The 24,632-nt window shown below is 50.0% G+C and overlaps 1 long non-coding RNA gene across 1 annotated transcript in view; it reads right to left on the bottom strand.

Moving 5' to 3' along the window:
• Positions 1-1,119: 1,119 nt before the first annotated feature.
• LOC122744181 overlaps positions 1,120-24,632 on the bottom strand; it is a 28,494-nt gene continuing 4,981 nt past the window's right edge. The window contains exon 2 of the long non-coding RNA XR_006355058.1: positions 1,120-19,335. This is a non-coding gene — a long non-coding RNA (uncharacterized LOC122744181). The remainder of the gene's footprint in view (positions 19,336-24,632) is intronic.

Below are 24,632 nucleotides of genomic sequence, written 5' to 3'. Positions count from 1 at the left end.
AGAAGCCCTGACTGGTTTGTCTCCTTAGAAAATAGGCAGAAGCTTTGGTGGTGCATATGTGTTTGCTTTGTTAAAGCTGACCTTGCATCATCTACGAAGCTAGACAAAATACATCTGCGAGAGGATCCAGCAGGTGATGATAGGTCTTCTTGGTTTGGCCTACAGACTGGATGTCAGTCTCAACATGCCCCACTCATTCTACTGGGAAAGAGGTAGGCTTCTCTGTGACCTATGGCATGATTCTGAATCTCATCTCCCATCCTGCTCACCCTTCTTTAGCTGCACTCCAATTTGCCATTGTCCTTCCTAATCTTAGTTCATAGAACTGAGCCCTGTAATCCAGATAGGGTCAACCCAGAGCAGATGGCAGAGGGACATTGTGCTTCCCTCCTTCTCAGTGCTGTCCTTCTACTTATGCTGCCTTGCTTTACATTAGCTTTTTCAGCTGCCCTCCCCCACAACCCCCCTCCCACTGCTGACTGACATCCAACTTTCAGCCAACTAAAACTCTCCCTCATTTGATAGAAGCCTGAGGACCCTTCTCCTCACACCCAGGCCCAGGCACAAACTCATGTTAACACTGAACACCTGGGAGATAGACCTGGAATGGGTTCCAGCCTCCTTTCTGCCACCCAAAGTTCTCTTTTTCAAATTCTGCAATGTCTCCAAATTCTGTAGAGACCCCCACCCTTTCCATCACTGACCACCTGCCTCTCTCTCCTGCTGCACCTGATCCAAGGTACATATATGGTCACTGTCTGACTCCCCACTCCCCAATACACTTCATAACCTTGGCCCCTCAGGTGAGTGTACTCTTGTACATTTCTTTACCAAAAAAAAAGTACTAATACTATATTGATTTCAAGAAGTTGACCGAGGTGATGTTGATTATTTTCCTTGTAAATACTTGAACAGGGAAGTAATGGGAAGATAACAAGAGATCACACCATGGGAAATTTATGCAAGCAAAGGACCATCCCTGTATTTCTTTAACCCCTGGGAGCAACAGGCTCACAGATTGCATGCTATTACCACGTGAAAAGGACTTGCACCTCTAAGAAAGGTGTTTTTATCTACTATCTGAGGCCCAATTCAAAGATGAATTCATTCAGCCAGATAATCATTCAATAAGCATTTATTGAGTATATGCTATTTGCAAGCTATACATAGCCACTGCCTACCTTATGCTTACAATCTACTTGGGAAAATAAGAAATACACACAAAATGACACTAGTAGATAACAAAACAGCATGATATCCTAATACAATAAAGTGCTAAATTATTATGACAAAAGCAACTAGAAAATAACAATGGTGATAATAATAATAATAGCACGCATACAGTCTTATAGTATATGAAGCTCTTTGCTTTTCTCAAAATAATGCTACAAGATATAACAGGATAATATATAGTAAGGTGCTAATCGTGCAGTACAGGCATCCTAACATGGTGATAGGATGCATCGACAAGGAAACAATTCTGCTCAAATCAAAATTTTAACATTGATTAAGTGATTACAGTAGTATTTATGTAGCAGATCAATTTGATGGGTAGATATTAAGATAGATAGTTCTTGCCCTCAAGGAGTTTACAATCTAATAAAAATATGATACATATGCAAATAACTATGATTAAAATAAGAGACAGCAAGAATTGTGAAAGAAGTGAAAACAAAGTGCGATGTGAGGTACTACGAGGGAAAGATCGATCATGGACGATGTTTTTCTCTCAATTTAACAAACACTGATTAAGCACCTACTCTGTGCAATTTATTAAATGCCTACAATGTGCAATATTTGAAAGCACCTACTCCGTGCAATATTGATTATTAAGTACCTACTATGTGCAAACCATTAAGCGCATACTACATTGCCACATGCAAAAGCTAGAAAGGTAGGCTTTCTCAACTATATTCCATATTGATCAGGCCTTATTCAGAGACGAAAATTACTTTTTGTGGGCCTTTATTTTAAAGGAGAATGAGAACATGAGGAGAACAGCACCGGGTTGAAAAAAGGTGATGGAACTTGCTTAATCTAGAAAACATGCTGAGGAATAACTTGCTAATGTAATTCAACTCTATGAAGATATGTTTCACAAATCTATACTTCCATTTTGGGGAACAATCTTATGGGAAATGGCTTGAAGTTATTTAGAACAAAAAGTGACATTATTAATAATCAAGGTTGTGAAACATTAGAGGATAAAAAAAGTTTTCCTGAGAGGTTGTAAAGCCTCATGCCCGATAAGATGGCAGAGGACTGGCATGGCTTAGGTGGTCTCTTGTCTGCAGGAAGGGCTACATAACATAGCTGAGCTCATAGAACTTAGATCTCAGGAAGTCTCCCAATTCCATTTTTCTAGGCTCCCAATGAAATGAATAACCCTCTAGCATTCTTTTATACCAGTCCAACCAAACTTTGGACCTGTCAACAATTGAATTTTATAATCTCTATAATGGGGGTTCCTGATAAAATTAACTAGGTGAGGTAAATATACTTTGTAGCAAAGAAATAGAAACAACCCAAGTGCCCTTTAAGATATGGTGAAATTAACCAGTGTGGGTACTATGATAGTGAAATTGTACTGAAATAAAGGATGTATTGCATTGAAATAAAGAAGTATGAAGACTTCTGAGTACCATGAAAAGATTTCTATGAGATGATATATGGTGAATTTAGCAGGAGCTGGGAAATAAGAAAAATGTAATGATCTGGGGAAAAACAAAAGACAGACTTAAATGAACAGAACTGAAAATGCCAAAAACAGAGTTCAAGATTAGAAAGAATAAAATGTACCCCCTGTATTGTCAGAAGACAAAGACCCTTCAAGTAAGGGGTTATTGAAATGACTTTAACATTGGGAGCAGATTAGAAAATTTGGATTATGAGACTATATGATGGTGAAATCAGTAAAGTACAAATCAGATGTTGTTTTATTATGCTAGCCAACAAGGAAAGTACCAAAGAAATGTGAAGAAGGAAAGATAAATATTTGATGTCCCCAATTTTCAAGGGTTTGTTTTTCTTTTGTTTTGTTTTTTTGAAGAAATTATGATTGCCTTCCCCACAGTCAAAAACCTGGTAAGAATCTGAGGCCAAATTAAAACATAGGATCTTCTGACTCAAGGGGCCATACTCAATATGGAAATTTATGTTTTTTAAGGACCATTTATTAGGGACTCACAAGAAAACATAAAATTTGAATCCATTGTTGAATCACCAGTCAAATAGTGACATAAAATAGGAAAATTAATCCCTGATTATATTTCTGTAAGAAAAGGCATGTTTCAATGTGACAGAAAGAGAAACCCAAATTATGATACTTATATATTACTTAAAGGATAAAAGATTTAAAAAAAACAACAGAAAATAATGTCTGAGAAAGAAGAAAGGAGATAACGTATACTTAAGATGATCATATAGAAAACTTAATTAATATCTGGGGAAAATGTGCAATATGAAAAGCACCTAGTAAACAAGATGAAGGTTAAGCAGCATGACTTGCAGGGAGGTTCCTTGGCTACAGAGAGCTGGCAAAGGAATCACATGCATTGGGCTACTGCCCAATGCAAATTTGCCCTTCCCCAAGCTGGACTGGAATCCCTGAGGGGCGCAGGATGGGAAAAGAACAAGGGGAACTGCCGCTGGTGAATGGATGACCAACACAGAAACATCCACTGCTGAAATCCCAGGCACTGACCAATGGAGAGAGGAGATCTGCCCTCTGACTAACTGTTAAGACCCAACTTGGCCTCAGAGAGCAGGTTTCCATGTTGGGCCCCAAATCTGTGCTCAGAGCTGGGACCATGTGGGTAAAAGGTGGTGCTTCCCCTAGCAGACAGGGATCCATGGTCTGCTCTTGGCTGGAGGGCCAATGCCAATTTGAACGTAAATGGAGTGGAGCCCCATGCCCATTTGCCCTTGAAGTAGTTGAATGGCCTATCCTCCCTAGCAAAGAATGAGAAACAACCTGGGACAGCCTTGGGATGGAGAATGGCAGACAACCCTTGTCCATATCTGTTAAAAGACTTGCCAGTGAGAAATGGTGGGAGAAACCCTGCCCTCTGACTAGGTATCACAACCCTGCTTGGTCTCCAGAGAGCAGGGTAGCAAGTGGGTAACTGTACTTAGGGGAGGCAGCTAGAGGTGAAATGGGCTGCCTCCCCGAGCAGACAGGCTCAGCTGGGAGCTGGTTCTGGACTCAGTGGGTTTTCTGATCTAGAAGACCAATGCTAGGGCAAACAGGTCGGAGAGAGCTCCATACCCATTTCACTTCCATGCTAGTTGAATGGAAACCCTCCCTGCTCAAGTACTGGTAAAGCACCTAGGGGCTAGTGTCAGAATAGAATGTCTAATACACCACAGTTTATGTAGGGGACTTTGTTTCTGTGTCACTCTGTGTGGAATAAATGTTCCCCAGGGGTGTGTGTGTGTGTGTGTGTGTGTGTGTGAGAGTGAGTGTGTATGTGTGTGTGTGTCTGTGTCTGTGTCTGTGTGTGTCTGTGTCTGTGTGTCTGTGTCTGTGAGTGTTTCTTCATGGCAGGGGAGAGCACTGATTATAGAGAAAGAAATCAGGAAGGCAAAACTGATGATTTAGGCCTGAGATTGAGTGAGCATTAAAGATAGGAAAATGTAGGGAAGAAAAGATTTCCCCTCCCTTGGGCTGCGAGGTGGGGTCTATAGGTGCATGATGGTGTTTACCCTGTCAGACAGAGTTCCATTTTGGCTAACTGTGGGAAGAGTGAATTTTCTTTGCCACAGGGCTGGGGAAAAGAGGATCACACAGCAGGGCAGACATCCATGTCGATTCCCCCTTGACCCTGCTGGAAGGCAAGCCCCTTGGAACAAAGAAGTGGGTACAAACCGGGGGGCCTGCAGATGCTGAATGGCTGAGAAACCTTTGTCACAAACTGAGGGTTGTGGTTCAGAGGCCAAAGGAGAGAGAAGGAAAGCCTCTGGATGACTCTTTAGCATGAGTAGCAAGGTTATCAAAAAGGACTGGAAAACATGCCCACACCCCTGGCATGTGAGGTGGGGACCTACAGGTGTAGAGTGGTGTTTACCCTGTCAGACAGGGTTCCATTTTGGATAACTGTTGGAGAGTGAATTTTTTTTGCTACAGGGCTGGCTCAAAGAGGATCACTCATGGCGGCAGACAACCATGTGGATTCCCCCCTGACCCTGGTGGAAAACAAGCCCCTTCAACAAAGAGGTGGTTACAAACTGGGGGCCGTGCAGGTGCTGAATGGCTGAGAAACCGTTTTCAGGAAGCTGAGGATTGGATTTGGAGGCCAAAAAGGAGAGAAAAAAGGCTCTGTATGAATTGATAGACTGACTTCTAGGGACCTGAGAAAGTGCTCCAAAAGCTTGCCCCCAGCCCTGGGCTGTGAGGCGGGGGACTACAGGTGCATGATGGTGTTTACCCTGTCAGACAGGGTTCCATTTTGGCTAACTGTTGGGAGGTTGAATTTTCTTTGCCACAGGGCTGGGACAAAGGGGACCACACATGGGGGCAGACAACCATGTGGATTTCCCTTGACCCTGGTAGAAGGAAAGCCCCTTGGAACAAAGAAATGGCTAGAAACTGGAGGCCCTATGCTTGCAGAATGGCTGAGAAACCTAGGTGTGTACTCTGAGGATAATGGGGGATGGAGGCAAAAGGGCAAAAGGAGCAAGGCTCTGCTTGAGGCCTCAGACTGGATGAGAGGCTAGAGAGAAAGCTGAGTAGGAATCCTGGTGCCCCTGATGGGGAGAGAGTTGGCAGCCTACAAGTGCAATGTGGCATCTTCCCTGGCATTCAGGCTGACTATTAGGTGGCTTGTGATCTCAGTGAGTTCCTTCCTACAGGATATCAGCAAGGTCTACTGTACACTGGGTGCAGCCCAATGTTCCTTTTCGCCCTTATCCTGGATGGAATGGATGCCCTGAGGGGCCCAGAATGGGGACAGAAACAGGGGAACTGTAACTGTTCAATGGCTGACCAACCTAGAACCACCCATTGCTGAAATCCTGGGCACTGACCAATGGAGAGAGGAGACCTGCCCTCTGATTGGCTATCAAGACCCACCTTGGCCTCAGAGAGCAGGCTGCCATGTTGGGTACCAACTCTGTGCTCAGAACTAGGACCCTGTGGGTGAAAGTTGGTGCCTCTCCTGGAGGACAGGGATCCATGGTCGGCTCTTGGCTGGAAGGCCAATGCCAGCTGGAACTTAGATGGAGTGGAGCCCCATGCCCATTCTCCCTTGATTTAGCTAGATAGCCTGTTCTCCCCAGTAAAGACTGGGAAACAACCTGGGACAGCCCTGGGGTGGAGAATGGCACAAAACCCTTGTCCATGCCCAGATGGAAGACTTGCCAGTGAGAAATGGTGGGAGAAACCCTGCCCTCTGACTAGGTATCACAACCCTGCTTGGTCTGCAGAGAGCAGGGTAGCAAGTGGGTAACTGTGCTTAGGAGTGGCAGCTAGAGGTGAAATGGGCTGCCTCCCTGGGCAGACAGGCTCAGCTGGGAGCTGGTTCTGGACTCAGTGGGTTTTCTGAGCTAGAAGGCCAAGGCAATGGCCAGCATCCTTTGGGGAGGGCCCCGTACCCATTCCACTTCCATGCCAGTTTGAATGAGAGCAGTCCCTGCCCAAGTACTGGTCAAGGACCTAGGGGCTGGTGTCAAATTAGAATGTCTAATAAACCAGGGTCTGTGCTGTGGACGTTGTTTCTGTGTCACTCAGTGTGGATCAAGTGCTCCCCAGGTGTGTGTGTGGGGGGGTGCATATGTGTGTCTGTGTCTGTGTCTGTGACTGGGGCTGGGTCTGTGTCTGTGTCTATGAGTGTTGATTCATGGCAGGGGAGAGCACTGATTATAGGGAAAGAAATCAGGAAGGCAAAACTGATGATTTAGGCCTGAGATTCTATGAGCATTAAAGACAGGAAAATGTAGGGAAGAAAAGATGTCCCTACCCCTGGGCTGCGAGGTGGGGTCTACAGGTGCATGATGGTATTTACCCTATCAGACAGGGTTCCATTTTAGCTAACTGTGGGGAGAGTGAATTTTCTTTGCCACAGGGTAGGGTCAGAGAGGAACACAGAGGGGGGCAGACACCCATGTGGATTACCCCTTGACCCTGCTGGAAGGCAAGCCCCTTGGAACAAAGAAGTGGGTACAAACCGGGGGGCCTGCAGAGGATGAATGGCTGAGAAACCTTTGTCAAAAACTGAGGGTTGTGGTTCAGAGGCCAAAGGAGAGAGAAGAAAAGCCTCTGGATGATTCTTTAGCATGAGTAGCAAAGGCTATAAAAAAGGACTGGAAAACATGCTCACACCCCTGGCATGTGAGGAGGGGACCTACAGGTGTAGGGTGGTGTTTACCCTGTCAGACAGGGTTCCATATGGGGTAACTGTTGGAGAGTGAATTTTCTTTGCTACAGGGCTGGCTCAAAGAGGATCACACAGGGGGGCAGACAACCATGTGGATTCCCCCTTGACCCTGGTGGAAATCAAGCCCCTTCAACAAAGAAGTGGGTACAAACTAGGGGCCCTGCAGGTGCTAAATGCCTGAGAAACCGGTATCAGGAAGCTGAGGATTGGGTTTGGAGGCCAAAGAGGAGAGAAAAAAAGCCTCTACATGAATCAATAGAGGGACCTGAGAAAGTGCTTAAAAAGCTTACCCCCAAACCTGTGCTGTGAGGCAGGGGACTACAGGTGCATGATGGTGTTTATCCTGTCAGACAGGGTTCCATTTTGGCTAACTGTTGGGAGGTTGAATTTACTTTGCCATAGGCCTGGGTAAAAGAAGACCACACATGGCGGCAGAAAACCATGTGGATTTCCCTTGACCATGGCGGAAGGCAAGCCCCTTGGAACAAAGAAGTGGCTAGAAACTGGAGGCCCTATGCTTGCAGAATGGCTGAGAAACCTAGGTGTGTACTCTGAGGATTATGGGGGATGGAGGCAAAAGGGCAGAAGGAGGAAGGCTCTGCTTGAGGCCTCAGACTGGACCAGAGGCTAGAGAGATAGTTGAGTAGAAACCCTGGTGCCCCTGCTGGGGAGAGAGTTGGGAGGCTGTAGGTACAATGTGGCACCTTTGCTGGCATTCAGGCTGACTGTTAGGTGGCTTGTGGTCTCAGTGAGTTCCATCCTACAGGGTGTCAGCAAGGTCCAATGTACACTGGGTGCTGCCCCATGTTCCTTTTGCCCTTATCCTGGATGGAATGGATGCCCTGAGGGGCCCAGGATAGGGACAGAACCAGGGGAACTGAAGCTGTTCAATGGCTGACCAACCTAGAACCACCCATTGCTGAAATCTTGGGCACGGACCAATGGAGAGAGAAGACCTGCCCTCTGACTGTCTATTAAGACCCACCATGGCTTCAGAGAGCAGGTTTCCATGTTGGGCCCCAACTCTGTGCTCAGAACTAGGACCCTGTGGGTGAAAGGTGGTGCCTCCGCTGACAGACAGGGATCCATGGTCGGCTCTTGGCTGGAGGGCCAATGCCAGTTGGAACTTAGATGGAGTGGAGCCCCATGCCCATTCTCCCTTGATGTAGATGGATGGCCTGTCCTCCCAAGCAAAGACTGGGAAACAACCTGGGATAGCCCTGGGGTGGAGAATGGCAGACAACCCTTGTCCATGCCCAGATGGAAGACTTGCCAGTGAGAAATGGTGGGAGAAACCCTGCCCTCTGACTAGGTATCACAACCCTGCTTGGTCTCCAGAGAGCAGGGTAGCAAGTTGGTAACTGTGTTTAGGGGTGGCAGCTAGAGGTGAAATGGGCTGCCTCCCCGGGCAGACAGGCTCAGCTGGGAGCTGGTTCTGGACTTAGTGGGTTTTCTGAGCTAGAAGGCCAAGGCAAGGGCCAGCATCCTATAGGGAGTGCCCCATAACCATTCGAGTCCATGCCAGTTGGAATGAGAGCAGTCCCTGCCCAAGTACTGGTCAAGGACCTATGGGACTTAGAATGTCTAATAAACCAGGGTCTGTGCTGTGGACTTTGTTTCTGTGTCACTCAGTGTGGATCAAGAGCTCCACAGTTCTGTGTGTGTGTGTGTGTGAGAGTGGGGGTGTGGGGGTGTGGGGGTGTGGGTGCATGTGTGTGCCTGTGCGTGAGTCTGTGACTGGGGCTGGGTCTGTGTCTATGTCTATGAGTGTTGATTCATGGCAGGGGAGAGCACTGATTATAGAGAAAGAAATCAGGAAGGCAAAACTGATGATTTAGGCCTGAGATTGAGTGAGCATTAAAGACAGGAAAATGTAGCAAAGAAAAGATGTCCCCACCCCTGGGCTGCGAGGTGGGGACCTACAGGTGTAGTGTGGTGTTTACCCTATCAGACAGGGTTCCATTTTGGCTAACTATGGGGAGAGTGAATTTTCTTTGCCACAGGGTAGGGTCAGAGAGGATCACAGAGGGGTGCACACACCCATGTGGATTACCACTTGACCCTGCTGGAAGGCAAGCCCCTTGGAACAAAGAAGTAGGTACAAACCCGGGGGGCCTGCAGATGCTGAATGGCTGAGAAACCTTTGTCACAAACTGAGGGTTGTGGTTCAGAGGCCAAAGGAGAGAGAAGGAAAGCCTCTGGATGATTCTTTAGCATGAGTAGCAAAGGCTATCAAAAAGGACTGGAAAACATGCCCACACCCCTGGCATGTGAGATGGGGACCTACAGGTGTAGGGTGGTGTTTACCCTGTCAGACAGGGTTCCATTTTGGGTAACTGTTGGAGGGTGAATTTTCTTTGCTACAGGACTGGCTCAAAGAGGATCACTCATGGCGGCAGACAACCATGTGGATTCCCCCTTGACCCTGGTGGAAATCAAGCCCCTTCAACAAAGAAGTGGGTACAAACCAGGGGCCCTGCAGGTGCTGAATGGCTGAGAAACCGTTTTCAGGGATCTGAGGATTGAGTTTGGAGGCCAAAGAGGAGAGAAAGAAAGGCTCTGCATGAATTGATAGATGGACTTGTAGAGATCTGAGAAAGTGCTCAAAAAGTTTGCCCCCATCCCTGGGCTGTGAGGCGGGGGACTACAGGTGCATGATGGTGTTTACCCTGTCAGACAGGGTTCCATTTTGGCTAACTGTTGGGAGGTTGAATTTTCTTTGCCACAGGGCTGGGACAAAGGGGACCACACATGGGGGCAGACAACCATGTGGATTTCCCTTGACCCTGGTGGAAGGCAAGCCCCTTGGAACAAAGAAGTGGCTAGAAACTGGAGGGCCTATGCTTGCAGAATGGCTGAGAAACCTAGGTGTGTACTCTGAGAATTATGGGGGATGGAGGCAAAATGGCAGAAGGAGCAAGGCTCTGCTTGAGGCCTCAGACTGGACCAGAGGCTAGAGAGATAGCTGAGCAGGAACCCTGGTGCCCGTGCTGGGCAGACAGTTGGGAGCCTATATGTGCAATATGGCACCTTCCCTGGCATTCAGGCTGAGTGTTAGGTGGCTTGTGGTCTCAGTGAGTTCCTTCCTACAGGGTGTCAGCAAGGTCCAATGTACACTGGGTGCTGCCCAATGTTCCTTTTCATGTTTATCCTAGATGGAATGGATGCCCTGAGGGGCCCAGAATGGGGACAGAACCAGGGGAACTGAAGCTGTTCAATGGCTGACCAACCTAGAACCACCCATTGCTGAAATCCTGGGCACTGACCAATGGAGAGAGGAGACCTGCCCTCTGACTAGCTATCAAGACCCACCTTGGCCTCAGAGAGCAGGTTGCCATGTGGGGCCCCAACTCTGTGCTCAGAGCTGGGACCCTGTGGGTGAAAGTTGGTGCCTCCCCTGACAGACAGAGATCCATGGTCGGCTCTTGACTGGAGGGCCAATGCTAGTTGGAACTTAGATGGAGTGGAGCCCCATGCCCATTCTCCCTTGATGTAGCTGGATGGCCTGTCCTCCCGAGCAAAGACTGAGAAACAACCTGGGACAGCCTTGGGGTGGAGAATGGCAGACAACCCTTGTCCATGCCCAGATGGAAGACTTGCCAGTGAGAAATGGTGGGAGAAACCCTGCCCTCTGACTAGGTATCACAACCCTGCTTGGTCTGCAGAGAGCAGGGTAGCAAGTGGGTAACTGTGCTTAGGGGTGGCAGCTAGAGGTGAAATGGGCTGCCTCCCCGGGCAGACAGGCTCAGCTGGGAGCTGGTTCTGGACTCAGTGGGTTTTCTGAGCTAGAAGGCCAAGGCAAGGGCCAGCATCCTATAGGGAGTGCCCCATACCCATTCCAGTCCATGCCAGTTGGAATGAGAGCAGTCCCTGCCCAAGTACTGGTAAAGGACCCATGGGGCTTGTGTCAAATTAGAATGTCTAATAAACCAGGGTCTGTGCTGTGGACTTTGTTTCTGTGTCACTCAGTGTGGATCAAGAGCTCCACCGGTATGTGTGTGTGTGTGTGTGTGTGTGTGTGTGTGTGTGTGTGTGTGTGTGTGTGTGTGAGTGGGTGTGCATGGGGGTGTGGGGGGGGGTGTGTGTGGGTGCATGTGTGTGCCTGTGCCTGTGTCTGTGACTGGGGCTGGGTCTGTGTCTATGTCTAAGAGTGTTGATTCATGGCAGGGGAGAGCACTGATTATAGAGAAGGAAATCAGGAAGGCAAAACTGATGATTTAGGCCTGAGATTGAGTGAGCATTAAAGACAGGAAAATGTAGCAAAGAAAAGATGTCCCCACCCCTGGGCTGTGAGGTGGGGACCTACAGGTGTAGTGTGGTGTTTACCCTATCAGACAGGGTTCCATTTTGGGTAACTGTGGGGAGAGTGAATTTTCATTGCCACAGGGTAGGGTCAGAGAGGATCACAGAGGGGGGCAAACACCCATGTGGATTACCCCTTGACCCTGCTGGAAGGCAAGCCCCTTGGAACAAAGAAGTAGGTACAAACCCGGGGGGCCTGCAGATGCTGAATGGCTGAGAAACCTTTGTCACAAACTGAGGGTTGTGGTTCAGAGGCCAAAGGAGAGAGAAGGAAAGCCTCTGGATGATTCTTTAGCATGAGTAGCAAAGGCTATCAAAAAGGACTGGAAAACATGCCCACACCCCTGGCATGTGAGATGGGGACCTACAGGTGTAGGGTGGTGTTTACCCTGTCAGATAGGGTTCCATTTTGGGTAACTGTTGGAGGGTGAATTTTCTTTGCTACAGGGCTGGCTCAAAGAGGATCACACAGGGGGGCAGACAACCATGTGGATTCCCCCTTGACCCTGGTGGAACACAAGCCCCTTCAACAAAGAGGTGGGTACAGACTCTGGGCCCTGCAGGTGCTGAATGGCTGAGAAACCGTTTTCAGGAATCTGAGGATTGAGTTTGGAGGCCAAAGAAGAGAGAAAGAAAGGCTCTGCATGAATTGATAGATGGACTTGTAGAGATCTGAGAAAGTGCTCAAAAAGCTTGCCCCCATCCCTGGGCTGTGAGGCGGGGGACTACAGGTGCATGATGGTGTTTACCCTGTCAGACAGGGTTCCATTTTGGCTCACTGTTGGGAGGTTGAATTTTCTTTACCACAGGGCTGGGTCAAAGAGGACCACACATGGGGGCAGACAACCATGTGGATTCCCCCTTGACCCTGGTGGAAATCAAGCCCTTGGAACAAAGAAGTAGGTATATACTGGGAGCCCTGCACATGCTGAATGGCTGAGAAACCTTTGTCACAAACTGAGGGTTGTGGTTCAGAGGCCAAAGGAGAGAGAAGGAAAGCCTCTGGATGATTCTTTAGCATGAGTAGCAAAGGCTATCAAAAAGGACTGGAAAACATGCCCACACCCCTGGCATGTGAGGTGCGGATCTACCGGTGTAGCGTGGTGTTTACCCGGTCTGACAGGGTTCCATTTGGGGTAACTGTTGGAGATTGAATTTTCTTTGCTACAGGGCTGGCTCAAAGAGGATCACACAGTGGGGCAGACAACCATGTGGATTCCCCCTTGACCCTGGTGGAAATCAAGCCCCTTCAACAAAGAAGTGGGTACAAACCAGGGGCCCTGCAGGTGCTAAATGCCTGAGAAAGCGGTATCAGGAAGCTGAGGATTGGGTTTGGAGGCCAAAGAGGAGAGAAAGAAAGCCTCTGCATGAATCAATAGAGGGACCTGAGAAAGTGCTTAAAAAGCTTGCCCCCAAACCTGGGCTGTGAGGCAGGGGACTACAGGTGCATGATGGTGTTTACCCTGTCAGACAGGGTTCCATTTTGGCTAACTGTTGGGAGGTTGAATTTTCTTTGCCACAGGGCTGGGACAAAGGGGACCACACATGGGGGCAGACAACCATGTGGATTTCCCTTGACCCTGGTGGAAGGCAAGCCCCTTGGAACAAAGAAATGGCTAGAAACTGGAGGGCCTATGCTTGCAGAATGGCTGAGAAACCTAGGTGTGTACTCTGAGGATTGTGGGGGATGGAGGCAAAATGGCAGAAGGAGCAAGGCTCTGCTTGAGGTCTTAGACTGGACCAGAGGCTAGAGAGATAGCTGAGCAGGAACCCTGGTGCCCATGCTGGGCAGACAGTTGGGAGCCTATATGTGCAAAATGGCACCTTCCCTGGCATTCAGGCTGAGTGTTAGGTGGCTTGTGGTCTCAGTGAGTTCCTTCCTACAGGGTGTCAGCAAGGTCCAATGTACACTGGGTGCAGCCCAATGTTCCTTTTCATGTTTATCCTAGATGGAATGGATGCCCTGAGGGGCCCAGAATGGGGACAGAACCAGGGGAACTGAAGCTGTTCAATGGCTGACCAACCTAGAACCACCCATTGCTGAAATCCTGGGCACTGACCAATGGAGAGAGGAGACCTGCCCTCTGACTAGCTATCAAGACCCACCTTGGCCTCAGAGAGCAGGTTGCCATGTGGGGCCCCAACTCTGTGCTCAGAGCTGGGACCCTGTGGGTGAAAGTTGGTGCCTCCCCTGACAGACAGAGATCCATGGTCGGCTCTTGACTGGAGGGCCAATGCTAGTTGGAACTTAGATGGAGTGGAGCCCCATGCCCATTCTCCCTTGATGTAGCAGGATGGCCTGTCCTCCCCAGCAAAGACTGGGAAATAACCTGGGACAGCCTTGGGGTGGAGAATGGCAGACAACCCTTGTCCATGCCCAGATGGAAGACTTGCCAGTGAGAAATGGTGGGAGAAACCCTGCCCTCTGACTAGGTATCACAACCCTGCTTGGTCTGCAGAGAGCAGGGTAGCAAGTGGGTAACTGTGCTTAGGGGTGGCAGCTAGAGGTGAAATGGGCTGCCTCCCTGGGCAGACAGGCTCAGCTGGGAGCTGGTTCTGGACTCAGTGGGTTTTCTGAGCTAGAAGGCCAAGGCAAGGGCCAGCATCCTATAGGGAGTGCCCCATACCCATTCCAGTCCATGCCAGTTGGAATGAGAGCAGTCCCTGCCCAAGTACTGGTAAAGGACCCATGGGGCTTGTGTCAAATTAGAATGTCTAGTAAACCAGGGTTTGTGCTGTGGACTTTGTTTCTGTGTCACTCAGTGTGGAACAAGAGCTCCACAGGGTGTGTGTGTGTGTGTGTGTGTGTGTGTGTGTGTGTATGTGTGTGTACCTGTGTGTGTGTGTGTGCCTGTGCCTGTGCCTCGGTCTGGGTCTGGGTCTGGGTCTGGTTTTGTGTCTATGAGTGTTGATTCATGGCAGGGGAGAGCACTGATTATAGAGAAAGAAATCAGGAAGGCAAAACTCATGATTTAGGCCTGAGATTGAGTGAGCATTAAAGACAGGAAAATGTAGCAAAGAAAAGATGTCCCCACCCCTGGGCTGTGAGGTGGGGACCTACAGGTGTAGTGTGGTGTTTACCCTATCAGACAGGGTTCCATTTTGGCTAACTATGGGGAGAGTGAATTTTCTTTGCCACAGGGTAGGGTCAGAGAGGATCACAGAGGGGGGCACACACCCATGTGGATTACCACTTGACCCTGCTGGAAGGCAAGCCCCTTGGAACAAAGAAGTAGGTACAAACCCGGGGGGCCTGCAGATGCTGAATAACTGAGAAACCTTTGTCACAAACTGAGGGTTGTGGTTCAGAGGCCAAAGGAGAGAGAAGGAAAGCCTCTGGATGATTCTTTAGCATGAGTAGCAAAGGCTATCAAAAAGGACTGGAAAACATGCCCACACCCCTGGCATGTGAGATGGGGACCTACAGGTGTAGGGGTGGTGTTTACCCTGTCAGACAGGGTTCCATTTTGGGTAACTGTTGGAGGGTGAATTTTCTTTGCTACCGGGCTGGCTCAAAGAGGATCACTCATGGCGGCAGACAACCATGTGGATTCCCCCTTGACCCTGGTGGAACACAAGCCCCTTCAACAAAGAGGTGGGTACAGACTCTGGGCCCTGCAGGTGCTGAATGGCTGAGAAACCGTTTTCAGGAATCTGAGGATTGAGTTTGGGAGGCCAAAGAAGAGAGAAAGAAAGGCTCTGCATGAATTGATAGATGGACTTGTAGAGATCTGAGAAAGTGCTCAAAAAGTTTGCCCCCAAACCTGGGCTGTGAGGCGGGGGACTACAGGTGCATGATGGTGTTTACCCTGTCAGACAGGGTTCCATTTTGGCTAACTGTTGGGAGGTTGAATTTTCTTTGCCACAGGGCTGGGTCAAAGAGGACCACACATGGGGGCAGACAACCATGTGGATTTCCCTTGACCCTGGTGGAAGGCAAGCCCCTTGGAACAAAGAAGTGGCTAGAAACTGGAGGGCCTATGCTTGCAGAATGGCTGAGAAACCTAGGTGTGTACTCTGAGGATTATGGAGGATGTAGGCAAAAAGCCAGAAGGAGCAAGGCTCTGCTTGAGGCCTCAGACTGGACCAGAGGCTAGAGAGATTAGCTGAGCAGGAACCCTGTTGCCCCTGCTGGGCAGACAGTTGGGAGCCTCTATGTACAATGTGGCATCTTCCCTGGCATTCAGTGTGACTGTTAGGTGGCTTGTGGTCTCAGTGAGTTCCTTCCTACAGGGTGTCAGCAAGGTCCAATGTACACTGGGTGCAGCCCGATGTTCCTTTTCATGTTTATCCTAGATGGAATGGATGCCCTGAGGGGCCCAGAATGGGGACAGGACCAGGGGAACTGAAGCTGTTCAATGGCTGACCAACCTAGAACCACCCATTGCTGAAATCTTGGGCACGGACCAATGGAGAGAGAAGACCTGCCTTCCTATGGGATATCAAGACCCGCCTTGGCCTCAGAGAGCTGCCTGCCATGTGGGGCCCTACCTCTGTGCTCAGAGCTGGGACCCTGTGGGTAAAAGGTGGTGCCTCCCCTGGCAGACAGGGATCCATGGTTGGCTCTTTACTGAAGGGCCAATGCCAGTTGGAACTTAGATGGAGTGGAGCCCCATGCCCATTCTCCCTTGAAGTAGCTGGATGGCCTGTCCTCCCCAGCAAAGACTGAGAAACAACCTGGGATAGCCCTGGGGTGGAGAATGGCAGACAACCCTTGTCCATGCCCAGATGGAAGACTTGCCAGTGAGAAATGGTGGGAGAAACCCTGCCCTCTGACTAGGTATCACAACCCTGCTTGGTCTCCAGAGAGCAGGGTAGCAAGTGGGTAACTGTGCTTAGGGGTGGCAGCTAGAGGTGAAATGGGCTGCCTCCCCGTACAGACAGGCTCAGCTGGGAGCTGGTTCTGGACTCAGTGGGTTTTCTGAGCTAGAAGGCCAAGGCAAGGGCCAACAGAGGTTGAGGAATGCCCCATACGCATTATACTTCCTTGTGAGCCAAATGGAAGCACTCTGTGCCCAAGGACTGTTAAAGGACCTAGGGGCTTCTCTCAGATTGGAATGTCTAATAAACCAGAGTCTGTGCTGTGGACTTTGTTTCTGTGTTACTCAGTATGGAACAATTGCTCCCCATGTTTGTTTCTGTGTTTGTGTGTCTGTCTGTCTGTATCTGTGAGTGTTTCTTTGTGGCAGAGGAGAGAACTGATTATAGAGAAAGAAATGAGGAAGGCAAAACTGATGATGTAGACCTGAGATTGAGTGAGCATTAGAGATAGGAAAATGTAGGGAAGAAAAGATGTCCCCACGCCTGGGCTGTGAGGTGGGGTCTACAGGTGCATGATGGTGTTTGCCCTGTCAGACAGGGTTCCATTTTGGCTCACTGTGGGGAGAGTGAATTTTCGTTGCCTGAGGGCTGGGAAAAAGAGGTTCCCACAGGGGGCCAGACACCCATGTGGATTCCCCCTTGACCCCGGTGGAAGGCAAGCCCTTGGAACAAAGAAGTAGGCACATATTGGGAGCCCTGCACATGCTGAATGGCTGAGAAACCTTTGTCACAAACTGACGATTGTGGTTCAGAGGCCAAAGGAGAGAGAAGGAAAGCCTCTGGATGATTCTTTAGCATGAGTAGCAAAGGCTATCAAAATGGATTGGAAAACATGCCCACACCCCTGTGCTGTGAGATGGGGACCTACAGGTGTAGGGTGGTGTTTACCCTGTCAGACAGGGTTCCATTTGGGGTAACTGTTGGAGATTGAATTTTCTTTGCTACAGGGCTAGCTCAAAGAGGATCACTCATGGCGGCAGACAACCATGTGGATTTCCCCTTGACCCTGGTGGAACACAAGCCCCTTCAACAAAGAGGTGGGTACAAACTGGGGGCCCTGCAGGTGCTGAATGGCTGAGAAACCAGTATCAGGAAGCTGAGGATTGGGTTTGGAGGCCAAAGAGGAGAGAAAGAAAGCCTCTGCATGAATCAATAGAGGGACCTGAGAAAGTGCTTAAAAAGCTTGCCCCCAAACCTGGGCTGTGAGGCAGGGGACTACAGGTGCATGATGGTGTTTACCCTGTCAGACAGGGTTCCATTTTGGCTCACTGTTGGGAGTTTGAATTTTCTTTGCCACAGGGCTGGGTCAAAGAGGACCACACATGGGGGCAGACAACCATGTGGATTTCCCTTGACCCTGGTGGAAGGCAAGCCCCTTGGAACAAAGAAGTGGCTAGAAACTGGAGGGCCTATGCTTGCAGAATGGCTGAGAAACCTAGGTGTGTACTCTGAGGATTGTGGGGGATGGAGGCAAAAGGGCAGAAGGAGGAAGGCTCTGCTTGAGGCCTTACAATGGACCAGAGGCTAGAGAGATAGCTGAGTAGAAACCCTGGTGCCCCTGCTAGGGAGAGAGTTGGGAGGCTGTAGGTGCAATGTGGCACCTTCCTTGGCATTCAGGCTGACTCTTAACTGGCTTGTGGTCTCAGTGAGTTCCATCCTACAGGGTGTCAGCAAGGTCCAATGTACACTGGGTGCTGCCCCATGTTCCTTTTGCCCTTATCCTGGATGGAATGGATGCCCTGAGGGCCCAGGATAGGGACAGAACAAGGGGAACTGAAGCTGTTCAATGACTGACCAACCTAAAACGACCCATTGCTGAAATCCCAGGCATTGACCAATGGAGAGAGAAGACCTGCCCTCTGCCTGTCTATCAAGACCCACCTTGGCTTCAGAGAGCAGGTTTCCATGTTGGGTACCAACTCTGTGCTCAGAACTAGGACCCTGTGGGTGAAAGTTGGTGCCTCTCCTGGCAGACAGGGATCCATGGTCGGCTCTTGCCTGGAGGGCCAATGCCAGTTGGAACTTAGATGGAGTGGAGCCCCATGCCCATTCTCCCTTGAAGTAGCTGGATGGCCTGTCCTCCCAAGCAAAGACTGGGAAACAACCTGCGACAGCCCTGGGGTGGAGAATGGCAGACAACCCTTGTCCATGCCCAGATGGAAGACTTGCCAGTGAGAAATGGTGGGAGAAACCCTGCCCTCTGTCTAAGTATCACAACCCTGCTTGGTCTCCAGAGAGCAGGATAGCAAGTGGGTAACTGTGCTTAGGGGTGGCAGCTAGAGGTGAAATGGGCTGCCTCCCTGGGCAGACAGGCTCAGCTGGGAGCTGGTTCTGGACTCAGTGGGTTTTCTGTGCTAGAAGGCCAAGGCAATGGCCAGCATCCTTTGGGGAGGACCCCATACCCATTCCACATCCATGCCAGTTTGAATGAGGGCAGTCCCTGCCCAAGTACTGGTCAAGGACCTCGGGGCTTGTGTCAAATTAGAATGTCTAATAAACCAGGGTCTGTGCTATGGACTTTGTTTCTGTGTCACTCAGTATGGATCAAGAGCTCCACAGTCGTGTGTGTGTGTGTGTGCGTGTGTGTGTGTGTGTGTGTGTGAGAGTGGGGGTGTGGGGGTGTGGGTGCATGTGTGCACCTGTGCCTGTGTCTGTGACTGGGGCTGCATCTGTGTCTATGTCTAAGAGTGTTGATTCATGGCAGGGGAGAGCACCGATTATAGAGAACGAAATCAGGAAGGCAAAACTGATGATTTACACGTGAGATTGAGTGAGCATTAAAGACAGGAAAATGTAGCAAAGAAAAGATGTCCCCACCCCTGGGCTGTGAGGTGGGGACCTACAGGTGTAGGGTGGTGTTTACCCTGTCAGACAGGGTTCCATTTGGGGTAACTGTTGGAGAGTGAGTTTTCTTTGCTACAGGGCTGGCTCAAAGAGGATCACTCATGGTGGCAGACAACCATGTGGATTCCCCCTTGACCCTGGTGGAACACAAGCCCCTTCAACAAAGAGATGGGTACAAACTGGGGGCCCTGCAGGTGCTGAATGGCTGAGAAACTGTTTTCAGGAAGCTGACGATTGAGTTTGGAGGCCAAAGAGGACAGAAAGAAAGGCTCTGCATGAATTGATAGATGCACTTGTAGAGATCTGAGAAAGTGCTCAAAAAGCTTGCCCCCATCCCTGGGCTGTGAGGTGGGGGACTACAGGTGCATGATGGTGTTTACCCTGTCAGACAGGGTTCCATTTTGGCTAACTGTTGGGAGGTTGAATTTTCTTTGCCACAGGGCTGGGACAAAGGGGACCACACATGGGGGCAGACAACCATGTGGATTTCCCTTGACCCTGGTGGAAGGCAAGCCCCTTGGAACAAAGAAGTGGCTAGAAACTGGAGGGCCTATGCTTGCAGAATGGCTGAGAAACCTAGGTGTATACTCTGAGGATTGTGGGGGATGGAGGCAAAAAGGCAGAAGGAGCAAGGCTCTGCTTGAGGCCTTAGACTGAACCAGAGGCTAGAGAGATAGCTGAGCAGGAACCCTGTTGCCCCTGCTGGGCAGACAGTTGGGAGCCTGTAGGTGCAATGTGGCACCTTCCCTGGCATTCAGTGTGACTGTTAGGTGGCTTGTGGTCTCAGTGGGTTCCTTCCTACAGGGTGTCAGCAAGGTCCAATGTACACTGGGTGCAGCCCAATGTTCCTTTTCGTGTTTATCCTAGATGGAATGGATGCCCTGAGGGGCCCAGAATGGGGACAGAACCAGGGGAACTGAAGCTGTTCAATGGCTGACCAACCTAGAACCACCCATTGTGGAAATCTCGGGCACGGACCAATGGAGAGAGAAGACCTGCCCTCTGACTGTCTATCAAGACCCACCTAGGCCTCAGAGAGCAGGTTGCCATGTGGGGCCCCAACTCTGTGCTCAGAGCTGGGACCCTGTGGGTGAAAGGTGGTGCCTCCCCTGACAGACAGGGATCCATGGTCGGCTCTTGGCTGGAGGGCCAATGCCAGTTGGAACTTAGATGAAGTGGAGCCCCATGCCCATTCTCCCTTGAAGTAGCTGGATGGCCTGTCCTCCCCAGCAAAGACTGAGAAACAACCTGGGACAGCCTTGGGGTGGAGAATGGCAGACAACCCTTGTCCATGCCCAGATGGAAGACTTGCCAGTGAGAAATGGTGGGAGAAACCCTGCCCTCTGACTAGGTATCACAACCCTGCTTGGTCTCCAGAGAGCAGGGTAGCAAGTTGGTAACTGTGCTTAGGGGTGGCAGCTAGAGGTGAAATGGGCTGCCTCCCCGGGCAGACAGGCTCAGCTGGGAGCTGGTTCTGGACTCAGTGGGTTTTCTGTGCTAGAAGGTCAAGGCAAAGGCCAACAGAGGTTGAGGAATGCTCTATATGCATTCTACTTCCATGTGAGCCAAATGGAAGCACTCTGTGCCCAAGGACTGTTAAAGGACCTAGGGGCTTCTCTCAGATTGGAATGTCTAATAAACCAGAGTCTGTGCTGTGGACTTTGTTTCTGTGTTACTCAGTATGGATCAGTTGCTCCCCATGTTTGTTTCTGTGTGTGTATGTCTGTCTATCTGTATCTGTTAGTGTTTCTTCATGGCAGGGGAGAGAACTGATTATAGAGAAAGAAATGAGGAAGGCAAAACTGATGATGTAGACCTGAGATTGAGTGAGCATTAGAGATAGGAAAATGTAGGGAAGAAAAGATGTCCCCACCCCTGGGCTGTGAGGTGGGGTCTACAGGTGCATGATGGTGTTTGCCCTGTCAGACAGGGTTCCATTTTGGCTCACTGTGGGGAGAGTGAATTTTCTTTGCCAGAGGGCTGGGAAAAAGAGGATCCCACAGTGGGGCAGACACCCATGTGGATTCCCCCTTGACCCTGGTGGAAGGCAAACACTTGGAACAAAGAAGTAGGTATATACTGGGAGCCCTGCACATGCTGAATGGCTGAGAAACCTTTGTCACAAACTGAGGGTTATGGTTCAGAGGCCAAAGGAGAGAGAAGGAAAGCCTCTGGATGATTCTTTAGCATGAGTAGCAAGGCTATCAAAAAGGACTGGAAAACATGCCCACACCCCTGGCATGTGAGGTGGGGACCTACAGGTGTAGGGTGGTGTTTACCCTGTCAGACAGGGTTCCATTTGGGGTAACTGTTGGAGATTGAATTTTCTTTGCTACAGGGCTAGCTCAAAGAGGATCACTCATGGCGGCAGACAACCATGTGGATTCCCCTTTGACCCTGGTGGAACACAAGCCCCTTCAACAAAGAAGTGGGTACAAACTGGGGGCCCTGCAGGTGCTGAATGGCTGAGAAACCGTTTTCAGGAAGCTGAGGATTGGGTTTGGAGGCCAAAGAGGAGAGAAAGAAAGGCTCTGCATTAATCAATAGATGTACTTGTAGGGACCTGAGAAAGTGCTCAAAAAGCTTGCCCCCATCCCTGGGCTGTGAGGCGGGGGACTACAGGTGCATGATGGTGTTTACCCTGTCAGACAAGGTTCCATTTTGGCTAACTGTTGGGAGGTTGAATTTTCTTTGCCACAGGGCTGGGACAAAGGGGACCACACATGGGGGCAGACAACCATGTGGATTTCCCTTGACCCTGGTGGAAGGCAAGCCCCTTGGAACAAAGAAGTGGCTAGAAACTGGAGGGCCTATGCTTGCAGAATGGCTGAGAAACCTAGGTGTGTACTCTGAGAATTATGGGGGATGGAGGCAAAAAGGCAGAAGGAGCAAGGCTCTGCTTGAGGCCTCAGACTGGACCAGAGGCTAGAGAGATAGCTGAGCAGGAACCCTGGTGCCCGTGCTGGGCAGACAGTTGGGAGCCTGTAGGTGCAATATGGCACCTTCCCTGGCATTCAGGCTGAGTGTTAGGTGGCTTGTGGTCTCAGTGAGTTCCTTCCTACAGGGTGTCAGCAAGGTCCAATGTACACTGGGTGCAGCCCAGTGTTCCTTTTCATGTTTATCCTAGATGGAATGGATGCCCTGAGGGGCCCAGAATGGGGACAGAACCAGGGGAACTGAAGCTGTTCAATGGCTGACCAACCTAGAACCACCCATTGCTGAAATCCTGGGCACTGACCAATGGAGAGAGGAGACCTGCCCTCTGACTAGCTATCAAGACCCACCTTGGCCTCAGAGAGCAGGTTGCCATGTGGGGCCCCAACTCTGTGCTTAGAGCTGGGACCCTGTGGGTGAAAGTTGGTGCCTCCCCTGACAGACAGAGATCCATGGTCAGCTCTTGACTGGAGGGCCAATGCCAGTTGGAACTTAGATGGAGTGGAGCCCCATGCCCATTCTCCCTTGATGTAGCAGCATGGCCTGTCCTCCCCAGCAAAGACTGGGAAACAACCTGGGACAGCCTTGGGGTGGAGAATGGCAGACAACCCTTGTCCATATCTGTTAAAAGACTTGCCAGTGAGAAATGGTGGGAGAAACCCTGCCCTCTGACTAGGTATCACAACCCTGCTTGGTCTGCAGAGAGCAGGGTAGCAAGTGGGTAACTGTGCTTAGGGGTGGCAGCTGGAGGTGAAATGGGCTGCCTCCCTGGGCAGACAGGCTCAGCTGGGAGCTGGTTCTGGACTCAGTGGGTTTTCTGAGCTAGAAGGCCAAGGCAAGGGCCAGCATCCTATAGGGAGTGCCCCATACCCATTCCAGTCCATGCCAGTTGGAATGAGAGCAGTCCCTGCCCAAGTACTGGTAAAGGACCCATGAGGCTTGTGTCAATTAGAATGTCTAATAAACCAGGGTTTGTGCTGTGGACTTTGTTTCTGTGTCACTCAGTGTGGATCAAGAGCTCCACAGGGCGTGTGTGTGTGTGTGTGTACCTGTGTGTGAGTGTGCCTGTGCCTGTGCCTGTGTCTGGGTTTGGGTCTGGGTCTGGTTTTGTGTCTATGAGTGTTGATTCATTTCAGGGGAGAGCACTGATTATAGAGAAAGAAATCAGGAAGGCAAAACTCATGATTTAGGCCTGAGATTGAGTGAGCATTAAAGACAGGAAAATGTAGGGAAGAAAAGATGTCCCCACCCCTGGGCTGCGAGGTGGAGTCTACAGGTGCGTAATAGTGTTTACCTATCAGACAGGGTTCCATTTTTGCTAACTGTGGGGAGAGTGAATTTTCTTTGCCACAAGGTAGGGTCAGAGAGGATCACAGAGGGGTGCACACACCCATGTGGATTACCTCTTGATCCTGGTGGAAGGCAAGCCATTGGAACAAAAAAGTGGGTATATACTGGGAGCCCTGCAGATGCTGAATGGCTGAGAAACCTTTGTCACAAACTGAGGGTTGTGGTTCAGATGCCAAAGGAGAGAGAAGGAAAGCCTCTGGAGGACTCTTTAGCATAAGTAGCAAGGCTATCAAAAAGGACTGGAAAACATGCCCACACCCCTGTGCTGTGAGATGGGGACCTACAGGTGTAGGGTGGTGTTTACCCTGTCAGACAGGGTTCCATTTTGGGTAACTGTTGGAGAGTGAATTTTCTTTGCTACAGGGCTGGCTCAAAGAGGATCACTCATGGCGGCAGACAACCATGTGGATTCCCCCTTGACCCTGGTGGAAAACAAGCCCCTTAAAGAAAGAAGTGGGTACAGACTCTGGGCCCTGCAGGTGCTGAATGGCTGAGAAACTGTTTTCAGGAAGCTGAGAAATGGGTTTGGAGGCCACAAAGGAGAGAAAAAAGGCTCTGCATGAATTGATAGATGGACTTGTAGAGATCTGAGAAAGTGCTCAAAAAGCTTGCCCCCATCCCTGGGCTGTGAGGCGGGGGACTACAGGTGCATGATGGTGTTTACCCTGTCAGACAGGGTTCCATTTTGGCTAACTGTTGGGAGGTTGAATTTTCTTTGCCACAGGGCTGGGACAAAGGGGACCACACATGGGGGCAGACAACCATGTGGATTTCCCTTGACCCTGGTGGAAGGCAAGCCCCTTGGAACAAAGAAGTGGCTAGAAACTGGAGGGCCTATGCTTGCAGAATGGCTGAGAAACCTAGGTGTATACTCTGAGGATTGTGGGGGATGGAGGCAAAAAGGCAGAAGGAGCAAGGCTCTGCTTGAGGCCTTAGACTGAACCAGAGGCTAGAGAGATAGCTGAGCAGGAACCCTGTTGCCCCTGCTGGGCAGACAGTTGGGAGCCT

Source organism: Dromiciops gliroides, chromosome 2 (assembly GCF_019393635.1).
Source record: "Dromiciops gliroides isolate mDroGli1 chromosome 2, mDroGli1.pri, whole genome shotgun sequence".
Classification (NCBI taxonomy): Eukaryota; Metazoa; Chordata; class Mammalia; order Microbiotheria; family Microbiotheriidae; genus Dromiciops; species Dromiciops gliroides.
Note: the sequence above shows the minus strand (reverse complement) of the source record. Positions and strands in the feature narration are given on the sequence as shown.